This window comes from Echinops telfairi, unplaced genomic scaffold (genome assembly GCF_000313985.2).
Source record: "Echinops telfairi isolate 266 unplaced genomic scaffold, ASM31398v2 ScPeMD7_443;HRSCAF=831, whole genome shotgun sequence".
Classification (NCBI taxonomy): Eukaryota; Metazoa; Chordata; class Mammalia; order Afrosoricida; family Tenrecidae; genus Echinops; species Echinops telfairi.
The window spans coordinates 554,783-564,339 of record NW_022104341.1 but is presented as its reverse complement, the minus strand read 5'-3'; positions in this window follow the sequence as shown (position 1 = coordinate 564,339).

Sequence of the window (9,557 nt, the reverse complement as noted above, 5' to 3'; positions counted from 1 at the left end):
TGAATAGAAAATCAACTGGTTCCATACACTCTCACCCAAATCACAATACAACGTTTTAAGAAGCAAAAACAATAGTAATTATTTTAAAAACCCACCTCCAATCAAAACAGTGGCTCTGAGGGGTCCAGTTTACTCAAGGCAGCGAGGTCAGCACACAAGGTCATGATCACAGGCTTTGGGAATCCCAAAGGGATCATCTGGATAGATTCTTCTCAAAGGAAACCAGACAACCATGGCAGCTACTATGAAGAAGTCTTAAGAAGATGGAAAAGTGCACTGGTGCAGAAAAGGCCAGGAAAGCTGCCCTAGGGACTATTTGCCTTCACGACAGTGTACCCACACATTCTTCCCGGGTAGAAACCATACCCCTGCCACCTCACAGCCCTTCAGACTTCTTTAGTACCCAAAATGCCAAGAATCTTTACAAGAAACATGTTTTGAATTCCCGGAGGATTCCAAAATCACTATTTCATATGGTGTAAATTGAAGAGCACAGAATTTCTTTAAGGAAGGGTTCGGAACACTTCAGACATGTATAGACCCAGCTATGTGAACAAACAAAAGCTGCAAGTTTTTATATTTGTTTAATGCAGATTTCTAGGAAACCTTTATTTTACTCTAAATCTCTAAAAAAAGTATTTTACAGCAATCGATAACATTGACTTGCCCTCATATTCTGAACTACACGTGACTTAATATTTAAAAGTATCTACTATTGTTTTTATCTCAGAAATGTGTGGGTTTACTAGCAAGAGGGTGTGTTTTATAACTTCCTTTAGTTGCAAATATGCAATGGTCACGTAAGGAATGGTTGTCTGCCTACTTTAAATTATTTCACTTATAGTAAGCGCTTATAATAGCTGTCTTTTTATTGTGTAAATACACAAATTAACCACTGAAAGGAACGGTCTAACAAACTGATCGGGATGAACAGAATGGCTGAGAATCTTTATGGCGGGCGCGCGGATGTGCCTGGAGAGCAGGAAAGACCCGCAGTGAGGAATGCTGTGGAGGGACTGGCCTGTGGTGGGAGGACAGCTGTGGGCAGTGCTTCTCCGATGCATGGGCAGAGAGGGGAACAAACAATGGCTAGAGGTCAACAATCTTCAGCCTGTTGGCCACAGCCAACCTATTTTTGTTGGGCCCGATGAGTGAAAAATGGTTTCATGGTTAAACAATGTGCTTGGTGCAATATATTTCAGGATAGGCAGTACACCCCAATTAAAGAACAAGAATTGTTAAGTGTTTGTAGAAATGTGTTTACACTCGTGTGATGTAAGTGCTGAAGGCACACTAGTGGCAGAGTGGGTTACACGTTGGGCTTCCATGACTTCATATGGCCCCTCGGGCCATAACTCCTTCTGTGATATGACCTTCTGTGCCTGCGGTTATAGATCCATGTAGGAGGATGTGCTCTGCTATGCTAATGGGAGGATTAAGGTAGGATTAAGTTTCTAATTTAGAAGTGTGAGTCAAGTTACCACCCTTTTTTTCCTTGGGGTGTGGTCTGCTGAAAGACAAAAGCTATACCTCCTTAAAGTGATTAAAGAACACAGATGCCCCTGTGAGGACCAAGTCATTGTTGTATCAGAAGGAGATCAATTAATGCAACTACAAGCAGTTTAATTAAAGTTAGTAAGCCTTTATTGTCCTCTGGTCAAGGGGCTGCTAGAGCCTCATTCTCCCAAGACCCCAGTGCTTAAAGCAGGAGGTTTTTCTACTATGGAATTAACAAGGCATGGGGGCAGCTGGGGTCACACTGTGTGGAGAAATGGGGAACTTGGATACAAATCAGGTGGTGTTATGACATTGGGAAATATGGGACCTTACAAAACAGAGCAGGGGTTTAGCCACATCATCAGCACTTCCAAGAATAAATGGCGACGGCACAGCAGTTACAGAAAACAGTAGCGACCAGAGGACTGACAGTAGCTGCAAAATGGCCGCACTTGGGTCAATACAAACTGGTGACACTCAGGCTAATCAACACAGTCTGGTTCACGCGTTGACATGGCCCCATCTAAGTGGACCACTCCCTCCTGCTGACACTGTGGCGGGTTGCTACATCATGGTAATTCCCATTGCCTCCATGAATGGGAAAGGAACGAAGAAAGGAGACCCACCCGAGTCAGTGCGTTTGAATGACTGAGAGGTCGACACTGGGCCACTGAACGGAGATAGGATTGAGACAAAGAACGGGAGGTGAAGAGCGGCTTTATTAGGGTAGGGAAAGAGCTCCCGGGAGGGAAGGGAGAGCAGAGAGTGACAGGAGCATCTGGATCTCCTGGGCGGTTCCGAGACCTAACAAGTTAGGTCAGGGGAATCGCAGCTTGTCGGTGAGGCGGTGGGAGATAGACGGGGCTCCAGCTAGGGAGGTAGACGTTGACAACAAGAAGGGAGATTTTTGCTTGCAGCTGCAGGACCTTGAGTCAGGATGCGATCCCTGGGAAGTGCCTTTGTTGTTTGCCAACCTACTCCCTGGAGCGCTGGGACAGGGGCTGCCCAACCTCGGTCTGGAGAGATCAGCTCCTTGGAAGGCTGGGGCAGAAGATGCAGACTTCAATAGGTCATTTTTCTTCAGAGAGGCTGGAAATAGGGGCTTGAAGTTCTATCTTCCTGAGGAGCTGGAGAGGAGATGGGGGTTATCTAGTCAGGACCTGGCCCCAACAATGACAGTGTTGGAAAACAATATGAAAGGAATCCTACATTGCCAGAAGGACAAACTCGTATGTCTTGCAGGAAGTACAGCCTTTAAAAGCTAGGATGACAAGACATTTTCCCACATACTTTGAATATGTTGTCCGGAGAGACCAGTCCCTGGAGAAGGACAGCATGCTTGGGGAAGTAGAGGGGTGGTGAAAAGGAGGGAAATTCTCAAGGAGATTGACACCATAACTGCAGCGATGGCTTGCCCTAGGGGAGAAAAGAGACCCCAAATTCAATATACTTCTCAGAGAAGCATTGAACCTTTTTTTTTTTTTTGACTGCTGCTCACAATTTATAGGTATATGCCTATTTGTTCAAACACACTTGTTTTTCCCATGGGTCATTGATTCTTTAACACAGACAAGATAAAGACAAATTATCAGGAGAAGGGAAACCCTTAGCAGGAAGTCATATGGTTTCCAAGACTTCACAGAAACTAGACCACTAAAGTAGAATATGGCAAAGAAAGGAAGCTATCGCAAAATCATGATTGGTGGAAAATCAATAAATCATAGTTTCAGAAGAGGGAAAGGAGCCGTGCGTGTAACGTGTAAATTATTTCAGACCCTAGTAGCCCAAATTCCATTAAGACATGCCAAGACAAGTCCCCAAGGAGTAGACTGCCCAATCCTGGATTGGCTACCAGAGTGGTAACAATTCATTTTCAAACACCCTCTGCCTGAGGGCAAAATTATTCACATTGATCAGAAAGAATTCAATGGAGGCTGGATCTATGTGGAGACTCACATTAAGATTTAGGCCTCTCACTGAAACAACAGCACAAACATAGCCGTGCTCAGCATTTAAGTTTTAATGCATAACAATAATTATGATGATGGCACAGGACTGGACAGGGTTTTGTTCTCTTGTACATACGGACACTCTTAACTCAACAGCACCCAACAGAAGCATAGTGTCCTCAATTGGACATCTTGGCCCACAAAGCCTAGCATAACTGACATCTGGCCCTTTATAGAAAAAGATTGCCAAACCCTGGTTTAGAGATACGCAATGCTCTTCTTTCCATATAAAGAACAGAGCTGTGGCAACACTTAGAGGAATTCTTGGGAGACTTATTTGTGAAGACTTATCTACTGAGAGTGATGGGCAAAGTGGCTGTCAGGAATGAGAAAAACTGTCTAGTTTTGAAATAATTGCTGTTAGAAACTGCCTGGATATGACAAAGGTGTAATTTAAAATAGGGAAAATAGGTTATTAAATAAATGGTGTTTGTGCAAATGGCTAGTCAGATACAGTGTTATTAGAGTTTAAATATTCTGAGCACTAAGTTTGCAAGGGGCCTACATTTTGCAGTGAAAGCCGTATATCCATTTTGAGTCTCTACATGATTACGCCTTCAATTGGATTATTTCTGATCATTAACTGTCAAAGGACGCTCTGATGGTAGGTATAGTGGTTACACATTGGACTATGAACTGAAAGGTCAGTGGTTTGAAACTCTCAGCTGCTCCGAAGGGCGAAGGAAGAGGCTTCCTACTCCTGTAAAGAGTTTCTTGGAAACCCACAGAGGCAGCCCTACTCTGTCCTAGACAGGTTGTCATGAATTGACTCAATGGTGGTGAGTATAGTTTTTATTAACTGCTGATGTAAACCATTTTGCCTTCAGGTGTCGTTGTTTCTAGGTGACCTCTAGTGAGTGACCCCATGCACAACACAAGGAAACACTGCCTGGTCCTGCACCATCATCGCAATTGTCCCTGTGCCTGAGCTCATTTTCAACCACTGTGCCCACACATCCCAGGCAGAGTGGATTATGACCATTCCCCTGGCCAACCCAGGGAGCTGGAAGTCTCTCTTCTGGGGACTTGCCTGGGTGTGTCTTTGATGGAGTATGGCCACATGGTCCAAAGTCAGACCCTGACCGTTGTGGTCAGAGGGCCCTGAACCAATCTTGCAAGTTCTTCTGTTTATCATACTGTATGTGTCCCAATCATGGTTCCAATCATACTTCTATAGTGCCTTCTGTAACCAACCATGGTGACAGTTTCCTTTGCCCTCCCATGTCTGACTTAAGCCATTGATCCTCTATAAATCCTTGGACATCATTACGGCCTTCTGCTGATGATCTGTCTCATCCAGATGATGCCCCTTTGTCTTGTTTAAAACTTAATAAATTGTTCTCCATACATTTGAGATTTGGGGGTCTCTTTTGTTTCCTACAATGGCAAAAAAGAAAGATCATTACCTAATTTCTTCACCTAATAAATTTTGGATAGCTGAAAATTTTTAATGTGAAAAAATGAAAGTATTTTAATGTTTAAAAAAAATTTTTTTTGGTCTTTTTTTAACCTTTTAAAATTATTTTTTAAATTTATTATTAATTGGAAGTTACTACAGATATCATAGGATCACTTTTCAACCAAACGATAGATCTATAAAGGGAAAATAAGACTCATGCTTTGGGGTCCAAAAGACCCCAATCTCAAATATAATTTAAGGGAAACATTTATTAAGTCTTAAAAGGTACAAAAACACAGATTATCCAGATGAGGGAGGCCATTAGCTCAATGTGGTGGGATCAGTGGTGATGTTCAAATAATTTAACAACCAATTTGCTGCCCCGGTGACTGTTTTAAGTATAAATAAGTAATATACCAAAAGGTAGTTTATTATTTCACACAGCTAATACTTAAAGAGTAACAATTAAAAAAATGAGTAACAATAAAATAAGTATACAGAACTCAATTATGTGGTAAGAAAAAGTTGTAAACTACTAATGAAAAATAATTAAATAATGCCAGGGAAAAAGTGATAATAAAACTATTATCCAGGATCTGTCCTATTGCTTCTTGATTGCTGTCCTCGCTTGCGATGTTCTTCACTCTCACCGGAGCACCATCGGCTGTGAGAGTTAGCCTCAGCCATCTTTGCACTGTAGGATAGGGTCCCATTCTTTTAGAGGTAGGTCACTGTGTTCCACGTGTTAGAAACAGGCTCCTTCTCTTCTCTGAACACTGTGTGCTCATCTTTGAAAAACCCCTTTCCACTTCTGCTGACCTTACAGCAACAGTTCTGACAATATTTTTAGCTCTTTGAACACTTTCACTCATAATATCTCCACGGGCTTTGGGGCGTAACACAAAGCTGAACCGAGTGACAGCGTGTCAGCCTCTGGTTGTTTGGCACTTTTTCTCTTTGTTATATATTTGTTTAATAAGATAAACAAACACAGGGAATAAAAATGTGGTCTTTCATTTCAAGTATAACAAGTTTCATGAAATGAATAAATATTAAAACCTTCCAATTTGTTATACCTATGGATGGAATGAACATTACAATGGGCACTTAGAATATGCTGTTGGTGCAGATGAACCTTTAGAAAGAATAAGGAATGTGTATTTGTGATTTCCACATTAGAGAGAACGCTGCTTACAAGTGCCATTTTAACAACTGGTTTGACGAACTCAACAAAAGTTAAGAATCAGTTCTGCCCAACTGCTGCGAACTCAGGCCCTCCACTCGTCAAAATGTTGTTTCTGGAATGGCTTTTCCCTCATTCTTGCTTCTCAACGCTGAAGGAATTCCTATGGCAGAAGCACCGTTGCAAATCCAAGTAACTTTTCTGAGAGAAAGGGAAGTTTCGGGCATACAGTCTCAGATAGCACACACCATCCTGGGGAGTGCGCCGGGCCAAATGGAGGATCGAGCACGTGTTCCAGACGGAAAATGGTGGAGTGTGAGAAACCAGGTGGGGAAATGGCCAGAAAGAGGAGGCCACGGAACCAAGAGGAGTGCCCAAACTGAAAAGGGAACTGGGGAGGTAGTGAAAAGAAAACGCACCTGCCCTCAGTCTCTACTTTTTATCCCCTCCTCCCCCATTTGAGGGGGGCTGTCTGAGGGTACCGGCCATTCTTAGTGGGTGAGTTCAGGCGCATGTATGATGTTGTGTTGCTCGTTTCTAGTGTGCATGCCCAGTTGACCTGCATCAGCATGTGTGGGGAACAGAAGGATTTCTCTTAAATTGTCTCCCCAAAATATATGCCAGATTTAGCTTGAGAATGATTGTTCACTAGGCAGTCAGCGAAAGTAGGTCAGAGGTTATTCTCCCTAACATCAGCCATCTAGACTATAGTCTGACTCACCCTAAATAAGACCCACTCCCTTCTGATAAGGATAGTGGTTGTCTGTCTACTTGTAGGAGATACCAGAGAGGTCAAACCCGCCCAAGGATGACCAAGGTTAGGTAGCCATTATCAGCTGTCTAGATCAAACAGACACCACTGTTTATTCCACAACCAATGTGGGCACACCCCTAGGTCATCCCCCTCCTATTGATTGTATTGCCTATGTCGCTACCCCTCCCGGTGACTTAGGTTATTGTTTGCTATCAGGAGACTTGCATGCCTCCCAGAATAGTAATTGTCTGTTTTATTATATGAGACACCAGAGTGATCAAACTTGTTCTAGAATGAATTGTATTGCCCCTTTCTGTAATGTATGATGTAATCAGATCACCCTAAAGTGATATGATGTGTGGTTAGCAATAAATAATGAGGCTCCCTGGTTCTCGTGAGGGTGGCTGCCAGAGGGTGGCTGGAGAAGGTGGCTAAGGAGGACGAGGCAGCGGCTTCTTCTCTGACGGCTAAGCCCCCTCCACGAGGACCATCAAGCGGGGCTGAGGTGAGCTATGCTACCATGAATTGCGTCTCACTCCATTACTTGACTCTATCCTTTAGCTCTCATGCTCTCTATGACTTTACTATAATCTTTACTCATTATCGCTGTACAATTGCGCCTACCGAACCTGCGATGTTTTGTGGGGTTCCCTCTTCCCTTTAACCCCACAAGCATGCAGATGTGACCTTCAGCTGCACCTAGGTGACCTTGGTCTGTGCAAGCCCAGCTTAGGATCATCCCCATACGTGTCTAATTGTGTGCCTCATTTCCTTCAAACCCCTTTATTGTGGTCTGGCCAGCTAATTTTCATTCAGTGTAGGCATTTGGTCGAGACAACCCCCTTTATTCTTAATCTTCTTACCTATCAATAACAGATCCAAGGAGTAATAAGGCATGGAACAAAAGAAGCAATTAAAAATTTGTGACTGGTAGCAGATGAATAGATCACAGGTATAGGAGGGACTACAGAAGTGAGACCAGGATCACAGAAAGGGATCATGACCGGACATGGTCCTGTTTACAAGATTGTTCGAGGACCTTCAGAGAAGGCAGTCAGGGTACAACTCATGACTATGTGACCCCTGTCTAGTAGGCATTCTCCTTCAAGGACGCACCCAAGCAAGCTCCTGAGGAAGACTGCCCCCCTGCCTGGAGAAGGGTGGAAGTAATCCACTTTCCAACGTACTCTGCCTGAGGGCAAGACTATCTCCATCCTTGGTTCATGATTAGAAGGAATTCAATGGAGGCTTAATCTATTTCTGGGGACACTGCAAATGGATTTTGGGTCTTCGCTGTCATTCCTGTTGTGTTGTTCCCTGCCATGTAGTAGGTTCTGGTCCATAGCAACCCTGTGCACAACAGATCGGCACACTGCCTGGCAGTATTGCAGCTGCACAATTCCTGTGCTTGAGCCCACTGTCGCAGCCACTGTGCCCATCCATCTTGTAGAAGGTCTTCCTCTTTTTTGCTGCCCCTCTACTTTCCCAAGTCTGATGTTTTTCTCCAGGGACTGGTCTTCCCTGCAGAATGCAGACCAGGTGCTCAGGATTTAAGCTCTAGTACACCCTTGAGGAATTTACTTCTCAGAACAATTAACCATACAAAACCTACAGAGCAGCTTTTGCCCAACTACAAAACCCGAGAGGTTGAAAGGGGCTAGAAAAAAGGAAGAACAGAAAGAGGAACTGAGTGAGGAGCAAGAAGTGTGCTGTTGCAACTACTATCAGGAAATGCACCCAAACTGTGTCCACTGTTAAATGGAAAACTCATTCATTCCTTAAGCTTTCACCCACCCACTCTCCCAAACACACTCCAGTCGTCTTTCCAAACTCCATGAAGAACTAATAAGACACCAGGCTGTTTGTAGAATTGACTGTGGAAGAATTTAAGTCGGGCAGAACTCTTTTCCCTTGAATTAAAAACAACAACAAAACATTCAAGTCGGACTAAAAAGCAATCCATGAGGAAAAAGAGCACGCATGGTAAGGGGCTAGGATTATATCATCAGTACAACAGGTTATGCATATTTTAAATTTTAATCAGATGACCTGGATATTCTTTGTTCTGCGAAAGAGTCAATTGAGTGGCCCTCTTAATTTTGCAAATAAAATTAATGAAGCAACCTATTGTTCTGTAAGAAGTTCTAAGAAAAGCTTTTGTTCTTTGTTTTTTCCTCCTTTTGATTAGCAAAAATTACCTCAAACTCCTGTTTTTCCAATTCAGTTACGAAAGATGAAGTTGATCGGTTTGCCTTAAGAGCCCTAACACTTTAATGGAAAATGTGGGCTGGGGGCAAAGAGCCTAAATCTTACTCATGCAGACTTGAAATTAATGAGACTCATCTGTTCTGCAAAGATCAGTTTTAGCTCTTTCCTGGGCTGTGCAAATGATTAAGCACCAGACCACCAGCTGAAAGACTGGTAGTGTGAAATGTGTAGAGGCATCTTGAAAATCAAGCATGGTAACAGAGACATGGACCAATGGTACAGAATTGAGAACCCAGAAATAAAGCCGTCTACCTATGGATCTTTGACAAAAGGCCCAAGCTCATTAAATTGGAAAGAGCTAATCTTTTTAACAAGTGGTGCTGGCAAAACTGGATATCTATTTGCAGAAAAATGAAACAGGACCCCTATCTCACACCATATTAAAAATATATATATATGGATCAAAGACCTAAATGTAAAACCTACAACTACAAAGCCCATCAATGA